The sequence below is a fragment of the Corythoichthys intestinalis genome, chromosome 22, assembly GCF_030265065.1.
Source record: "Corythoichthys intestinalis isolate RoL2023-P3 chromosome 22, ASM3026506v1, whole genome shotgun sequence".
NCBI lineage: Eukaryota > Metazoa > Chordata > Actinopteri > Syngnathiformes > Syngnathidae > Corythoichthys > Corythoichthys intestinalis.
Window position 1 is genome coordinate 13219672 of NC_080416.1, and position 18306 is coordinate 13237977.

Genomic DNA, 18306 nt, shown 5'->3' on the forward strand with positions numbered 1-18306 from the left:
CCCCCCCCTTACGAAAAAGTCAAAAATTGACTTTCTCCAAAAGTCCACTTTTTTTGCATATTCGGGGTGTGCCGAGAGTCCTGACAGGTTTTTGGAGGGTTTCCCGGCGCTCCCTGGCCCAAAAGTGTTTTTCGACCATTTTTGAAATTTTGAAAAAATGCGTAACCACCCCCCCTTACGAAAAAGTCAAAAATTGACTTTCCCCAAAAGTCCACATATTTTGCATATTTGGGCAGTGCCGAGAGTCCTGACGGGTTTTTGGAACGTCTCCCGGCGCTCCCTGGCCAAAAAGTGTTTTTCGACCGTTTTTTTAATTTTGAAAAAATGCGTAACCACCCCCCCTTACGAAAAAGTCAAAAATTGACTTTCCCCAAAAGTCCACTTTTGTGAATATTTGGGGTGTGCCGAGAGTCCTGACGGATTTTTGGAACGTTTTCCGGCGCTCCCTGGCCCAAACGTGTTTTTTTGAAATTTTGAAAAAATGCGTAACCACCCCCCCCTTACGAAACCGTCAAAAATTTACTTTCCCCAAAAGTCCACTTTTTTGCATATTTGGGCTGTGCCGAGAGTCCTGACGGGTTTTTGGAACGTTTCCCGGCGCTCCCTGGCCCAAACGTGTTTTTTTAAATTTTGAAAAAATGCGTAACCACCCCCCCTTACGAAAAAGTCAAAAATTTACTTTCCCCAAAAGTCCACTTTTTTGCATATTTGGGCTGTGCCGAGAGTCCTGACGGGTTTTTGGAACGTTTCCCGGCGCTCCCTGGCCCAAGAGTGTTTTTTGAAATTTTGAAAAAATGCGTAACCACCCCCCCTTACGAAAAAGTCAAAAATGGACTTTCCCCAAAAGTCCATTTTTTGCATATTCGGGGTGTGCCGAGAGTCCTGACGAGTTTTTGGAACGTTTCCCGGCGCTCCCTGGCCCAAAAGTGTTTTTCGACCATTTTTTAAATTTTGAAAAAATGCGTAACCACCCCCCCTTACGAAAAAGTCAAAAATTGACTTTCCCCAAAATTCCACTTTTTTTGCATATTCGGGATGTGCCGAGAGTCCTGACAGGTTTTTGGAGGGTTTCCCGGCGCTCCCTGGCCCAAAAGTGTTTTTCGACCATTTTTGAAATTTTGAAAAAATGCGTAACCACCCCCCCTTACGAAAAAGTCAAAAATTGACTTTCCCCAAAAGTCCACATATTTTGCATATTTGGGCAGTGCCGAGAGTCCTGACGGGTTTTTGGAACGTCTCCCGGCGCTCCCTGGCCAAAAAGTGTTTTTCGACCGTTTTTTTAATTTTGAAAAAATGCGTAACCACCCCCCCTTACGAAAAAATCAAAAATTGACTTTCCCCAAAAGTCCACTTTTTTGAATATTTGGGGTGTGCCGAGAGTCCTGACGGATTTTTGGAACGTTTTCCGGCGCTCCCTGGCCCAAACGTGTTTTTTTGAAATTTTGAAAAAATGCGTAACCACCCCCCCCTTACGAAAAAGTCAAAAATTTACTTTCCCCAAAAGTCCACTTTTTTGCATATTTGGGCTGTGCCGAGAATCCTGACGGGTTTTTGGAACGTTTCCCGGCGCTCCCTGGCCCAAACGTGTTTTTTTAAATTTTGAAAAAATGCGTAACCACCCCCCCTTACGAAAAAGTCAAAAATTTACTTTCCCCAAAAGTCCACTTTTTTGCATATTTGGGCTGTGCCGAGAGTCCTGACGGGTTTTTGGAACGTTTCCCGGCGCTCCCTGGCCCAAGAGTGTTTTTTGAAATTTTGAAAAAATGCGTAACCACCCCCCCTTACGAAAAAGTCAAAAATGGACTTTCCCCAAAAGTCCATTTTTTGCATATTCGGGGTGTCCCGAGAGTCCTGACGGGTTTTTGGAAAGTTTCCCGGCGCTCCCTGGCCCAAAAGTGTTTTTTGACCGTTTTTGAAATTTGGAAAAAATGCGTAACCACCCCCCCTTACAAAAAAGTCAAAAATTGACTTTCCCCAAAAGTCCACTTTTTTTGCATATTTGGGCTGTGCCGAGAGTCCTGACGGGTTTTTGGAACGTTTCCAGGCGCTCCCTGGCCCAAAAGTGTTTTTCGACCATTTTTGAAATTTTGAAAAAATGCGTAACCACCCCCCCTTACAAAAAAGTCAAAAATTGACTTTCCCCAAAAGTCCACTTTTTTTGCATATTCGGGGTGTGCCGAGAGTCCTGACGGGTTTTTGGAACGTTTCCCGGTGCTCCCTGGCCCAAAAGTGTTTTTTCACCATTTTTGAAATTTTGAAAAAATGTGTAACCACCCCCCCTTACGAAAAAGTCAAAAATTGACTTTCCCCAAAAGTCCACTTTTTTTGCATATTCGGGGTGTGCCGAGAGTCCTGACGGGTTTTTGGAACGTTTCCCGGCGCTCTCTGGCCCAAAAGTGTTTTTCGACCGTTTTTGAAATTTGGAAAAAATGCGTAACCACCCCCCCTCACGAAAAAGTCAAAAATTGACTTTCCCCAAAAGTCCACTTTTTTTGCATATCCGGGATGTGCCGTGACTCCTGACGGGTTTTTGTAACGTTTCCCGGCGGTCCCTGGCCCAAAAGTGTTTTTCGACCATTTTTGAAATTTTGAAAAAATGCGTAACCACCCCCCCTTACGAAAAAGTCAAAAATTGACTTTCTCCAAAAGTCCACTTTTTTTGCATATTCGGGGTGTGCCGAGAGTCCTGACGAGTTATTGGAACGTTTCCCGGCACTCCCTGGCCCAAAAGTGTTTTTCGACCATTTTTGAAATTTTGAAAAAATGCGTAACCACCCCCCCTTACGAAAAAGTCAAAAATTGAGATTCCCCAAAAGTCCACTTTTTTTGCATATTCGGGGTATGCCGAGAGTCCTGACGGGTTTTTGGAACGTTTCCCGGTGCTCCCTGGCCCAAAAGTGTTTTTTCACCGTTTTTGAAATTTTGAAAAAATGTGTAACCACCCCCCCTTACGAAAAAGTCAAAAATTGACTTTCTCCAAAAGTCCACTTTTTTTGCATATTCGGGGTGTGCCGAGAGTCCTGACGAGTTTTTGGAACGTTTCCCGGCGCTCCCTGGCCCAAAAGTGTTTTTCGACCATTTTTGAAATTTTGAAAAAATGCGTAACCACCCCCCCTTACGAAAAAGTCAAAAATTGACTTTCCCCAAAAGTCCACTTTTTTTGCATATTCGGGGTGTGCCGAGAGTCCTGACGGGTTTTTGGAACGTTTCCCGGTGCTCCCTGGCCCAAAAGTGTTTTTTCACCGTTTTTGAAATTTTGAAAAAATGTGTAACCACCCCCCCTTACGAAAAAGTCAAAAATTGACTTTCCCCAAAAGTCCACTTTTTTTGCATATTCGGGGTGTGCCGAGAGTCCTGACGGGTTTTTGGAACGTTTCCCGGCGCTCTCTGGCCCAAAAGTGTTTTTCGACCGTTTTTGAAATTTTGAAAAAATGCGTAACCACCCCCCCTTACGAAAAAGTCAAAAATTGACTTTCCCCAAAAGTCCACTTTTTTTGCATATTCGGGGTGTGCCGAGAGTCATGACGGGTTTTTGGAACGTTTCCCGGCGCTCCCTGGCCCAAAAGTCTTTTTTGACCGTTTTTGAAATTTTGAAAAAATGCGTAACCACCCCCCCTTACGAAAAAGTCAAAAATTGACTTTCCCCAAAAGTCCACTTTTTTTGCATATTCGGGGTGTGCCGAGAGTCATGACGGGTTTTTGGAACGTTTCCCGGCGCTCCCTGGTCCAAAAGTCTTTTTTGACCGTTTTTGAAATTTTGAAAAAATGCGTAACCACCCCCCCTTACGAAAAAGTCAAAAATTGACTTTCCCCAAAAGTCCACTTTTTTGGCATATTCGGGGTGTGCCGAGAGTCATGACGGGTTTTTGGAACGTTTCCCGGCGCTCCCTGGTCCAAAAGTCTTTTTTGATCGTTTTTGAAATTTTGAAAAAATGCGTGACCACCCCCCCTTACGAAAAAGTCAAAAATTGACTTTCTCCAAAAGTCCACTTTTTTTGCATATTCGGGGTGTGCCGAGAGTCCTGACGAGTTTTTGGAACGTTTCCCGGCGCTCCCTGGCCCAAAAGTGTTTTTCGACCATTTTTTAAATTTTGAAAAAATGCGTAACCACCCCCCCTTACGAAAAAGTCAAAAATTGACTTTCCCCAAAATTCCACTTTTTTTGCATATTCGGGATGTGCCGAGAGTCCTGACAGGTTTTTGGAGGGTTTCCCGGCGCTCCCTGGCCCAAAAGTGTTTTTCGACCATTTTTGAAATTTTGAAAAAATGCGTAACCACCCCCCCTTACGAAAAAGTCAAAAATTGACTTTCCCCAAAAGTCCACATATTTTGCATATTTGGGCAGTGCCGAGAGTCCTGACGGGTTTTTGGAACGTCTCCCGGCGCTCCCTGGCCAAAAAGTGTTTTTCGACCGTTTTTTTAATTTTGAAAAAATGCGTAACCACCCCCCCTTACGAAAAAATCAAAAATTGACTTTCCCCAAAAGTCCACTTTTTTGAATATTTGGGGTGTGCCGAGAGTCCTGACGGATTTTTGGAACGTTTTCCGGCGCTCCCTGGCCCAAACGTGTTTTTTTGAAATTTTGAAAAAATGCGTAACCACCCCCCCCTTACGAAAAAGTCAAAAATTTACTTTCCCCAAAAGTCCACTTTTTTGCATATTTGGGCTGTGCCGAGAATCCTGACGGGTTTTTGGAACGTTTCCCGGCGCTCCCTGGCCCAAACGTGTTTTTTTAAATTTTGAAAAAATGCGTAACCACCCCCCCTTACGAAAAAGTCAAAAATTTACTTTCCCCAAAAGTCCACTTTTTTGCATATTTGGGCTGTGCCGAGAGTCCTGACGGGTTTTTGGAACGTTTCCCGGCGCTCCCTGGCCCAAGAGTGTTTTTTGAAATTTTGAAAAAATGCGTAACCACCCCCCCTTACGAAAAAGTCAAAAATGGACTTTCCCCCAAAGTCCATTTTTTGCATATTCGGGGTGTCCCGAGAGTCCTGACGGGTTTTTGGAAAGTTTCCCGGCGCTCCCTGGCCCAAAAGTGTTTTTTGACCGTTTTTGAAAATTTTGAAAAAATGCGTAACCACCCCCCCTTACGAAAAAGTCAAAAATTGACTTTCCCCAAAAGTCCACTTTTTTTGCATATTCGGGGTGTGCCGAGAGTCATGACGGGTTTTTGGAACGTTTCCCGGCGCTCCCTGGCCCAAAAGTCTTTTTTGACCGTTTTTGAAATTTTGAAAAAATGCGTAACCACCCCCCCTTACGAAAAAGTCAAAAATTGACTTTCCCCAAAAGTCCACTTTTTTTGCATATTCGGGGTGTGCCGAGAGTCATGACGGGTTTTTGGAACGTTTCCCGGCGCTCCCTGGCCCAAAAGTCTTTTTTGACCGTTTTTGAAATTTTGAAAAAATGCGTAACCACCCCCCCTTACGAAAAAGTCAAAAATTGACTTTCTCCAAAAGTCCACTTTTTTTGCATATTCGGGGTGTGCCGAGAGTCCTGACGAGTTTTTGGAACGTTTCCCGGCGGTCCCTGGCCCAAAAGTGTTTTTCGACCATTTTTGAAATTTTGAAAAAATGCGTAACCACCCCCCCTTACGAAAAAGTCAAAAATTGACTTTCCCCAAAAGTCCACTTTTTTTGCATATTCGGGGTGTGCCGAGAGTCCTGACGGGTTTTTGGAACGTTTCCCGGTGCTCCCTGGCCCAAAAGTGTTTTTTCACCGTTTTTGAAATTTTGAAAAAATGTGTAACCACCCCCCCTTACGAAAAAGTCAAAAATTGACTTTCCCCAAAAGTCCACTTTTTTTGCATATTCGGGGAGTGCCGAGAGTCCTGACGGGTTTTTGGAACGTTTCCCGGCGCTCTCTGGCCCAAAAGTGTTTTTCGACCGTTTTTGAAATTTTGAAAAAATGCGTAACCACCCCCCCTCACGAAAAAGTCAAAAATTGACTTTCCCCAAAAGTCCACTTTTTTTGCATATCCGGGATGTGCCGTGACTCCTGACGGGTTTTTGTAACGTTTCCCGGCGGTCCCTGGCCCAAAAGTGTTTTTCGACCATTTTTGAAATTTTGAAAAAATGCGTAACCACCCCCCCTTACGAAAAAGTCAAAAATTGACTTTCTCCAAAAGTCCACTTTTTTTGCATATTCGGGGTGTGCCGAGAGTCCTGACGAGTTATTGGAACGTTTCCCGGCACTCCCTGGCCCAAAAGTGTTTTTCGACCGTTTTTGAAAATTTTGAAAAAATGCGTAACCACCCCCCCTTACGAAAAAGTCAAAAATTGACTTTCCCCAAAAGTCCACTTTTTTTGCATATTCGGGGTGTGCCGAGAGTCATGACGGGTTTTTGGAACGTTTCCCGGCGCTCCCTGGCCCAAAAGTCTTTTTTGACCGTTTTTGAAATTTTGAAAAAATGCGTAACCACCCCCCCTTACGAAAAAGTCAAAAATTGACTTTCCCCAAAAGTCCACTTTTTTTGCATATTCGGGGTGTGCCGAGAGTCATGACGGGTTTTTGGAACGTTTCCCGGCGCTCCCTGGCCCAAAAGTCTTTTTTGACCGTTTTTGAAATTTTGAAAAAATGCGTAACCACCCCCCCTTACGAAAAAATCAAAAATTGACTTTCCCCAAAAGTCCACTTTTTTGAATATTTGGGGTGTGCCGAGAGTCCTGACGGATTTTTGGAACGTTTTCCGGCGCTCCCTGGCCCAAAAGTCTTTTTTGACCGTTTTTGAAATTTTGAAAAAATGCGTAACCACCCCCCCCTTACGAAAAAGTCAAAAATTTACTTTCCCCAAAAGTCCACTTTTTTGCATATTTGGGCTGTGCCGAGAATCCTGACGGGTTTTTGGAACGTTTCCCGGCGCTCCCTGGCCCAAACGTGTTTTTTTAAATTTTGAAAAAATGCGTAACCACCCCCCCTTACGAAAAAGTCAAAAATTTACTTTCCCCAAAAGTCCACTTTTTTGCATATTTGGGCTGTGCCGAGAGTCCTGACGGGTTTTTGGAACGTTTCCCGGCGCTCCCTGGCCCAAGAGTGTTTTTTGAAATTTTGAAAAAATGCGTAACCACCCCCCCTTACGAAAAAGTCAAAAATGGACTTTCCCCCAAAGTCCATTTTTTGCATATTCGGGGTGTCCCGAGAGTCCTGACGGGTTTTTGGAAAGTTTCCCGGCGCTCCCTGGCCCAAAAGTGTTTTTTGACCGTTTTTGAAAATTTTGAAAAAATGCGTAACCACCCCCCCTTACGAAAAAGTCAAAAATTGACTTTCCCCAAAAGTCCACTTTTTTTGCATATTCGGGGTGTGCCGAGAGTCATGACGGGTTTTTGGAACGTTTCCCGGCGCTCCCTGGCCCAAAAGTCTTTTTTGACCGTTTTTGAAATTTTGAAAAAATGCGTAACCACCCCCCCTTACGAAAAAGTCAAAAATTGACTTTCTCCAAAAGTCCACTTTTTTTGCATATTCGGGGTGTGCCGTGAGTCCTGACGAGTTTTTGGAACGTTTCCCGGCGCTCCCTGGCCCAAAAGTGTTTTTCGACCATTTTTGAAATTTTGAAAAAATGCGTAACCACCCCCCCTTACGAAAAAGTCAAAAATGGACTTTCCCCAAAAGTCCACTTTTTTGGCATATTCGGGGTGTGCCGAGAGTCATGACGGGTTTTTGGAACGTTTCCCGGCGCTCCCTGGTCCAAAAGTCTTTTTTGATCGTTTTTGAAATTTTGAAAAAATGCGTGACCACCCCCCCCCCTTACGAAAAAGTCAAAAATGGACTTTCTCCAAAAGTCCACTTTTTTGCATATTCGGGGTGTGCCGAGAGTCCTGATGAGTTTTTGGAACGTTTCCCGGCGCTCCCTGGCCCAAAAGTGTTTTTCGACCATTTTTTAAATTTTGAAAAAATGCGTAACCACCCCCCCTTACGAAAAAGTCAAAAATTGACTTTCCCCAAAATTCCACTTTTTTTGCATATTCGGGGTGTGCCGAGAGTCCTGACGAGTTTTTGGAGGGTTTCCCGGCGCTCCCTGGCCCAAAAGTGTTTTTCGACCGTTTTTGAAATTTTGAAAAAATGCGTAACCACCCCCCCTTACGAAAAAGTCAAAAATTGACTTTCCCCAAAAATTCCACTTTTTTTGCATATTCGGGGTGTGCCGAGAGTCCTGACGGGTTTTTGGAACGTTTCCCGGCGCTCCCTGGCCCAAAAGTGTTTTTCGACCGTTTTTGAAATTTTGAAAAAATGCGTAACCACCCCCCCTTACGAAAAAGTCAAAAATTGACTTTCCCCAAAAGTCCACTTTTTTTGAATATTTGGGATGTGCCGAGAGTTCTGACAGGTTTTTGGAGGGTTTCCCGGCGCTCCCTGGCCCAAAAGTGGTTTTCGACCATTTTTGAAATTTTGAAAAAATGCGTAACCACCCCCCCTTACGAAAAAGTCAAAAATTGACTTTCTCCAAAAGTCCACTTTTTTTTGCATATTCGGGGTGTGCCGAGAGTCCTGACGAGTTTTTGGAACGTTTCCCGGCACTCCCTGGCCCAAAAGTGTTTTTCGACCGTTTTTGAAATTTTGAAAAAATGCGTAACCACCCCCCCTTACGAAAAATTCAAAAATTGACTTTCTCCAAAAGTCCACTTTTTTTGCATATTCGGGGTGTGCCGAGAGTCCTGACGAGTTTTTGGAACGTTTCCCGGCGCTCCCTGGCCCAAAAGTGTTTTTCGACCATTTTTGAAATTTTGAAAAAATGCGTAACCACCCCCCCTTACGAAAAAGTCAAAAATTGACTTTCCCCAAAAGTCCACTTTTTTTGCATATTCGGGGTGTGCCGAGAGTCCTGACGGGTTTTTGGAACGTTTCCCAGCGCTCCCTGGCCCAAAAGTGTTTTTCGACCATTTTTGAAATTTTGAAAAAATGCGTAACCACCCCCCCTTACGAAAAAGTCAAAAATTGACTTTCCCCAAAAGTCCACTTTTTTTGCATATTCGGGATGTGCCGAGAGTCCTGACGGGTTTTTGGAGGGTTTCCCGGCGCTCCCTGGCCCAAAAGTGTTTTTCGACCATTTTTGAAATTTTGAAAAAATGCGTAACCACCCCCCCTTACGAAAAAGTCAAAAATTGACTTTCCCCAAAAGTCCACATATTTTGCATATTTGGGCAGTGCCGAGAGTCCTGACGGGTTTTTGGAACGTTTCCCGGCGGTCCCTGGCCCAAAAGTGTTTTTCGACCGTTTTTGAAATTTTGAAAAAATGCGTAACCACCCCCCCTTACGAAAAAGTCAAAAATTGACTTTCCCCAAAAGTCCACTTTTTTTGCATATCCGGGATGTGCCGTGACTCCTGACGGGTTTTTGTAACGTTTCCCGGCGGTCCCTGGCCCAAAAGTGTTTTTCGACCATTTTTGAAATTTTGAAAAAATGCGTAACCACCCCCCCTTACGAAAAAGTCAAAAATTGACTTTCTCCAAAAGTCCACTTTTTTTGCATATTCGGGGTGTGCCGAGAGTCCTGACGAGTTATTGGAACGTTTCCCGGCACTCCCTGGCCCAAAAGTGTTTTTCGACCGTTTTTGAAAATTTTGAAAAAATGCGTAACCACCCCCCCTTACGAAAAAGTCAAAAATTGACTTTCCCCAAAAGTCCACTTTTTTTGCATATTCGGGGTGTGCCGAGAGTCATGACGGGTTTTTGGAACGTTTCCCGGCGCTCCCTGGCCCAAAAGTCTTTTTTGACCGTTTTTGAAATTTTGAAAAAATGCGTAACCACCCCCCCTTACGAAAAAGTCAAAAATTGACTTTCCCCAAAAGTCCACTTTTTTTGCATATTCGGGGTGTGCCGAGAGTCATGACGGGTTTTTGGAACGTTTCCCGGCGCTCCCTGGCCCAAAAGTCTTTTTTGACCGTTTTTGAAATTTTGAAAAAATGCGTAACCACCCCCCCTTACGAAAAAGTCAAAAATTGACTTTCTCCAAAAGTCCACTTTTTTTGCATATTCGGGGTGTGCCGAGAGTCCTGACGAGTTTTTGGAACGTTTCCCGGCGCTCCCTGGCCCAAAAGTGTTTTTCGACCATTTTTGAAATTTTGAAAAAATGCGTAACCACCCCCCCTTACGAAAAAGTCAAAAATTGACTTTCCCCAAAAGTCCACTTTTTTGGCATATTCGGGGTGTGCCGAGAGTCATGACGGGTTTTTGGAACGTTTCCCGGCGCTCCCTGGTCCAAAAGTCTTTTTTGATCGTTTTTGAAATTTTGAAAAAATGCGTGACCACCCCCCCCCCCTTACGAAAAAGTCAAAAATGGACTTTCTCCAAAAGTCCACTTTTTTGCATATTCGGGGTGTGCCGAGAGTCCTGATGAGTTTTTGGAACGTTTCCCGGCGCTCCCTGGCCCAAAAGTGTTTTTCGACCATTTTTTAAATTTTGAAAAAATGCGTAACCACCCCCCCTTACGAAAAAGTCAAAAATTGACTTTCCCCAAAATTCCACTTTTTTTGCATATTCGGGGTGTGCCGAGAGTCCTGACGAGTTTTTGGAGGGTTTCCCGGCGCTCCCTGGCCCAAAAGTGTTTTTCGACCGTTTTTGAAATTTTGAAAAAATGCGTAACCACCCCCCCTTACGAAAAAGTCAAAAATTGACTTTCCCCAAAAGTCCACTTTTTTTGCATATTCGGGGTGTGCCGAGAGTCCTGACGGGTTTTTGGAACGTTTCCCGGTGCTCCCTGGCCCAAAAGTGTTTTTTCACCGTTTTTGAAATTTTGAAAAAATGTGTAACCACCCCCCCTTACGAAAAAGTCAAAAATTGACTTTCCCCAAAAGTCCACTTTTTTTGCATATTCGGGGTGTGCCGAGAGTCCTGACGGGTTTTTGGAACGTTTCCCGGCGCTCTCTGGCCCAAAAGTGTTTTTCGACCGTTTTTGAAATTTTGAAAAAATGCGTAACCACCCCCCCTTACGAAAAAGTCAAAAATTGACTTTCCCCAAAAGTCCACTTTTTTTGCATATCCGGGATGTGCCGTGACTCCTGACGGGTTTTTGTAACGTTTCCCGGCGGTCCCTGGCCCAAAAGTGTTTTTCGACCATTTTTGAAATTTTGAAAAAATGCGTAACCACCCCCCCTTACGAAAAAGTCAAAAATTGACTTTCTCCAAAAGTCCACTTTTTTTGCATATTCGGGGTGTGCCGAGAGTCCTGACGAGTTATTGGAACGTTTCCCGGCACTCCCTGGCCCAAAAGTGTTTTTCGACCGTTTTTGAAAATTTTGAAAAAATGCGTAACCACCCCCCCTTACGAAAAAGTCAAAAATTGACTTTCCCCAAAAGTCCACTTTTTTTGCATATTCGGGGTGTGCCGAGAGTCATGACGGGTTTTTGGAACGTTTCCCGGCGCTCCCTGGCCCAAAAGTCTTTTTTGACCGTTTTTGAAATTTTGAAAAAATGCGTAACCACCCCCCCTTACGAAAAAGTCAAAAATTGACTTTCCCCAAAAGTCCACTTTTTTTGCATATTCGGGGTGTGCCGAGAGTCATGACGGGTTTTTGGAACTTTTCCCGGCGCTCCCTGGCCCAAAAGTCTTTTTTGACCGTTTTTGAAATTTTGAAAAAATGCGTAACCACCCCCCCTTACGAAAAAGTCAAAAATTGACTTTCTCCAAAAGTCCACTTTTTTTGCATATTCGGGGTGTGCCGAGAGTCCTGACGAGTTTTTGGAACGTTTCCCGGCGCTCCCTGGCCCAAAAGTGTTTTTCGACCATTTTTGAAATTTTGAAAAAATGCGTAACCACCCCCCCTTACGAAAAAGTCAAAAATGGACTTTCCCCAAAAGTCCACTTTTTTGGCATATTCGGGGTGTGCCGAGAGTCATGACGGGTTTTTGGAACGTTTCCCGGCGCTCCCTGGTCCAAAAGTCTTTTTTGATCGTTTTTGAAATTTTGAAAAAATGCGTGACCACCCCCCCCCCCTTACGAAAAAGTCAAAAATGGACTTTCTCCAAAAGTCCACTTTTTTGCATATTCGGGGTGTGCCGAGAGTCCTGATGAGTTTTTGGAACGTTTCCCGGCGCTCCCTGGCCCAAAAGTGTTTTTCGACCATTTTTTAAATTTTGAAAAAATGCGTAACCACCCCCCCTTACGAAAAAGTCAAAAATTGACTTTCCCCAAAATTCCACTTTTTTTGCATATTCGGGGTGTGCCGAGAGTCCTGACGAGTTTTTGGAGGGTTTCCCGGCGCTCCCTGGCCCAAAAGTGTTTTTCGACCGTTTTTGAAATTTTGAAAAAATGCGTAACCACCCCCCCTTACGAAAAAGTCAAAAATTGACTTTCCCCAAAAATTCCACTTTTTTTGCATATTCGGGGTGTGCCGAGAGTCCTGACGGGTTTTTGGAACGTTTCCCGGCGCTCCCTGGCCCAAAAGTGTTTTTCGACCGTTTTTGAAATTTTGAAAAAATGCGTAACCACCCCCCCTTACGAAAAAGTCAAAAATTGACTTTCCCCAAAAGTCCACTTTTTTTGAATATTTGGGATGTGCCGAGAGTTCTGACAGGTTTTTGGAGGGTTTCCCGGCGCTCCCTGGCCCAAAAGTGGTTTTCGACCATTTTTGAAATTTTGAAAAAATGCGTAACCACCCCCCCTTACGAAAAAGTCAAAAATTGACTTTCTCCAAAAGTCCACTTTTTTTTGCATATTCGGGGTGTGCCGAGAGTCCTGACGAGTTTTTGGAACGTTTCCCGGCACTCCCTGGCCCAAAAGTGTTTTTCGACCGTTTTTGAAATTTTGAAAAAATGCGTAACCACCCCCCCTTACGAAAAATTCAAAAATTGACTTTCTCCAAAAGTCCACTTTTTTTGCATATTCGGGGTGTGCCGAGAGTCCTGACGAGTTTTTGGAACGTTTCCCGGCGCTCCCTAGCCCAAAAGTGTTTTTCGACCATTTTTGAAATTTTGAAAAAATGCGTAACCACCCCCCCTTACGAAAAAGTCAAAAATTGACTTTCCCCAAAAGTCCACTTTTTTTGCATATTCGGGGTGTGCCGAGAGTCCTGACGGGTTTTTGGAACGTTTCCCAGCGCTCCCTGGCCCAAAAGTGTTTTTCGACCATTTTTGAAATTTTGAAAAAATGCGTAACCACCCCCCCTTACGAAAAAGTCAAAAATTGACTTTCCCCAAAAGTCCACTTTTTTTGCATATTCGGGATGTGCCGAGAGTCCTGACGGGTTTTTGGAGGGTTTCCCGGCGCTCCCTGGCCCAAAAGTGTTTTTCGACCATTTTTGAAATTTTGAAAAAATGCGTAACCACCCCCCCTTACGAAAAAGTCAAAAATTGACTTTCCCCAAAAGTCCACATATTTTGCATATTTGGGCAGTGCCGAGAGTCCTGACGGGTTTTTGGAACGTCTCCCGGCGCTCCCTGGCCCAAAAGTGTTTTTCGACCGTTTTTTTAATTTTGAAAAAATGCGTAACCACCCCCCCTTACGAAAAAGTCAAAAATTGACTTTCTCCAAAAGTCCACTTTTTTTGCATATTCGGGGTGTGCCGAGAGTCCTGACGAGTTTTTGGAACGTTTCCCGGCGCTCCCTGGCCCAAAAGTGTTTTTCGACCGTTTTTGAAATTTTGAAAAAATGCGTAACCACCCCCCCTTACGAAAAAGTCAAAAATTGACTTTCCCCAAAAGTCCACTTTTTTTGCATATTCGGGGTGTGCCGAGAGTCATGACGGGTTTTTGGAACGTTTCCCGGCGCTCCCTGGCCCAAAAGTCTTTTTTGACCGTTTTTGAAATTTTGAAAAAATGCGTAACCACCCCCCCTTACGAAAAAGTCAAAAATTGACTTTCCCCAAAAGTCCACTTTTTTTGCATATTCGGGGTGTGCCGAGAGTCATGACGGGTTTTTGGAACGTTTCCCGGCGCTCCCTGGCCCAAAAGTCTTTTTTGACCGTTTTTGAAATTTTGAAAAAATGCGTAACCACCCCCCCTTACGAAAAAGTCAAAAATTGACTTTCTCCAAAAGTCCACTTTTTTTGCATATTCGGGGTGTGCCGAGAGTCCTGACGAGTTTTTGGAACGTTTCCCGGCGGTCCCTGGCCCAAAAGTGTTTTTCGACCATTTTTGAAATTTTGAAAAAATGCGTAACCACCCCCCCTTACGAAAAAGTCAAAAATTGACTTTCCCCAAAAGTCCACTTTTTTTGCATATTCGGGGTGTGCCGAGAGTCCTGACGGGTTTTTGGAACGTTTCCCGGTGCTCCCTGGCCCAAAAGTGTTTTTTCACCGTTTTTGAAATTTTGAAAAAATGTGTAACCACCCCCCCTTACGAAAAAGTCAAAAATTGACTTTCCCCAAAAGTCCACTTTTTTTGCATATTCGGGGTGTGCCGAGAGTCCTGACGGGTTTTTGGAACGTTTCCCGGCGCTCTCTGGCCCAAAAGTGTTTTTCGACCGTTTTTGAAATTTTGAAAAAATGCGTAACCACCCCCCCTTACGAAAAAGTCAAAAATTGACTTTCATCAAAAGTCCACTTTTTTTGCATATCCGGGATGTGCCGTGACTCCTGACGGGTTTTTGTAACGTTTCCCGGCGGTCCCTGGCCCAAAAGTGTTTTTCGACCATTTTTGAAATTTTGAAAAAATGCGTAACCACCCCCCCTTACGAAAAAGTCAAAAATTGACTTTCTCCAAAAGTCCACTTTTTTTGCATATTCGGGGTGTGCCGAGAGTCCTGACGAGTTATTGGAACGTTTCCCGGCACTCCCTGGCCCAAAAGTGTTTTTCGACCGTTTTTGAAAATTTTGAAAAAATGCGTAACCACCCCCCCTTACGAAAAAGTCAAAAATTGACTTTCCCCAAAAGTCCACTTTTTTTGCATATTCGGGGTGTGCCGAGAGTCATGACGGGTTTTTGGAACGTTTCCCGGCGCTCCCTGGCCCAAAAGTCTTTTTTGACCGTTTTTGAAATTTTGAAAAAATGCGTAACCACCCCCCCTTACGAAAAAGTCAAAAATTGACTTTCCCCAAAAGTCCACTTTTTTTGCATATTCGGGGTGTGCCGAGAGTCATGACGGGTTTTTGGAACGTTTCCCGGCGCTCCCTGGCCCAAAAGTCTTTTTTGACCGTTTTTGAAATTTTGAAAAAATGCGTAACCACCCCCCCTTACGAAAAAGTCAAAAATTGACTTTCTCCAAAAGTCCACTTTTTTTGCATATTCGGGGTGTGCCGAGAGTCCTGACGAGTTTTTGGAACGTTTCCCGGCGCTCCCTGGCCCAAAAGTGTTTTTCGACCATTTTTGAAATTTTGAAAAAATGCGTAACCACCCCCCCTTACGAAAAAGTCAAAAATTGACTTTCCCCAAAAGTCCACTTTTTTGGCATATTCGGGGTGTGCCGAGAGTCATGACGGGTTTTTGGAACGTTTCCCGGCGCTCCCTGGTCCAAAAGTCTTTTTTGATCGTTTTTGAAATTTTGAAAAAATGCGTGACCACCCCCCCCCCCCTTACGAAAAAGTCAAAAATGGACTTTCTCCAAAAGTCCACTTTTTTGCATATTCGGGGTGTGCCGAGAGTCCTGATGAGTTTTTGGAACGTTTCCCGGCGCTCCCTGGCCCAAAAGTGTTTTTCGACCATTTTTTAAATTTTGAAAAAATGCGTAACCACCCCCCCTTACGAAAAAGTCAAAAATTGACTTTCCCCAAAATTCCACTTTTTTTGCATATTCGGGGTGTGCCGAGAGTCCTGACGAGTTTTTGGAGGGTTTCCCGGCGCTCCCTGGCCCAAAAGTGTTTTTCGACCGTTTTTGAAATTTTGAAAAAATGCGTAACCACCCCCCCTTACGAAAAATTCAAAAATTGACTTTCTCCAAAAGTCCACTTTTTTTGCATATTCGGGGTGTGCCGAGAGTCCTGACGGGTTTTTGGAACGTTTCCCGGCGCTCCCTGGCCCAAAAGTGTTTTTCGACCGTTTTTGAAATTTTGAAAAAATGCGTAACCACCCCCCCTTACGAAAAATTCAAAAATTGACTTTCTCCAAAAGTCCACTTTTTTTGCATATTCGGGGTGTGCCGAGAGTCCTGACGAGTTTTTGGAACGTTTCCCGGCGCTCCCTGGCCCAAAAGTGTTTTTCGACCATTTTTGAAATTTTGAAAAAATGCGTAACCACCCCCCCTTACGAAAAAGTCAAAAATTGACTTTCCCCAAAAGTCCACTTTTTTTGCATATTCGGGGTGTGCCGAGAGTCCTGACGGGTTTTTGGAACGTTTCCCAGCGCTCCCTGGCCCAAAAGTGTTTTTCGACCATTTTTGAAATTTTGAAAAAATGCGTAACCACCCCCCCTTACGAAAAAGTCAAAAATTGACTTTCCCCAAAAGTCCACTTTTTTTGCATATTCGGGATGTGCCGAGAGTCCTGACGGGTTTTTGGAGGGTTTCCCGGCGCTCCCTGGCCCAAAAGTGTTTTTCGACCATTTTTGAAATTTTGAAAAAATGCGTAACCACCCCCCCTTACGAAAAAGTCAAAAATTGACTTTCCCCAAAAGTCCACATATTTTGCATATTTGGGCAGTGCCGAGAGTCCTGACGGGTTTTTGGAACGTCTCCCGGCGCTCCCTGGCCCAAAAGTGTTTTTCGACCGTTTTTTTAATTTTGAAAAAATGCGTAACCACCCCCCCTTATGAAAAAGTCAAAAATTGACTTTCTCCAAAAGTCCACTTTTTTTGCATATTCGGGGTGTGCCGAGAGTCCTGACGAGTTTTTGGAACGTTTCCCGGCGCTCCCTGGCCCAAAAGTGTTTTTCGACCGTTTTTGAAATTTTGAAAAAATGCGTAACCACCCCCCCCTTACGAAAAAGTCAAAAATTGACTTTCCCCAAAAGTCCACTTTTTTTGAATATTTGGGATGTGCCGAGAGTTCTGACAGGTTTTTGGAGGGTTTCCCGGCGCTCCCTGGCCCAAAAGTGGTTTTCGACCATTTTTGAAATTTTGAAAAAATGCGTAACCACCCCCGCTTACGAAAAAGTCAAAAATTGACTTTCCCCAAAAGTCTACTTTTTTTGCATATTTGGGGTGTGCCGAGAGTCCTGACGGGTTTTTGGAACGTTTCCCGGTGCTCCCTGGCCCAAAAGTGTTTTTTCACCGTTTCTGAAATTTTGAAAAAATGCGTAACCACCCCCCCTTACGAAAAAGTCAAAAATTGACTTTCCCCAAAAGTCCAATTTTTTTAAATATTTGGGATGTGCCGAGAGTCCTGACGGGTTTTTGGAACGTTTCCCGGCGGTCCCTGGCCCAAAAGTGTTTTTCGACCATTTTTGAAATTTTGAAAAAATGAGTAACCACCCCCCCTTACGAAAAAGTCAAAAATTGACTTTCTCCAAAAGTCCACTTTTTTTGCATATTCGGGGTGTGCCGAGAGTCCTGACGAGTTTTTGGAACGTTTCCCGGCACTCCCTGGCCCAAAAGTGTTTTTTGACCGTTTTTGAAATTTTGAAAAAATGCGTAACCACCCCCCCTTACGAGAAAGTCAAAAATTGACTTTCCCCAAAAGTCCACTTTTTTTGCATATTTGGGCTGTGCCGAGAGTTCTGACAGGTTTTTGGAGGGTTTCCCGGCGCTCCCTGGCCCAAAAGTGGTTTTCGACCATTTTTGAAATTTTGAAAAAATGCGTAACCACCCCCGCTTACGAAAAAGTCAAAAATTGACTTTCCCCAAAAGTCTACTTTTTTTGCATATTTGGGGTGTGCCGAGAGTCCTGACGGGTTTTTGGAACGTTTCCCGGTGCTCCCTGGCCCAAAAGTGTTTTTTTCACCGTTTCTGAAATTTTGAAAAAATGCGTAACCACCCCCCCTTACGAAAAAGTCAAAAATTGACTTTCCCCAAAAGTCCAATTTTTTTAAATATTTGGGATGTGCAGAGAGTCCTGACGGGTTTTTGGAACGTTTCCCGGCGGTCCCTGGCCCAAAAGTGTTTTTCGACCATTTTTGAAATTTTGAAAAAATGAGTAACCACCCCCCCTTACGAAAAAGTCAAAAATTGACTTTCTCCAAAAGTCCACTTTTTTTGCATATTCGGGGTGTGCCGAGAGTCCTGACGAGTTTTTGGAACGTTTCCCGGCACTCCCTGGCCCAAAAGTGTTTTTTGACCGTTTTTGAAATTTTGAAAAAATGCGTAACCACCCCCCCTTACGAGAAAGTCAAAAATTGACTTTCCCCAAAAGTCCACTTTTTTGGCATATTCGGGGTGTGCAGAGAGTCATGACGGGTTTTTGGAACGTTTCCCGGCGCTCCCTGGTCCAAAAGTCTTTTTTGATCGTTTTTGAAATTTTGAAAAAATGCGTAACCACCCCCCCTTACGAAAAAGTCAAAAATTGACTTTC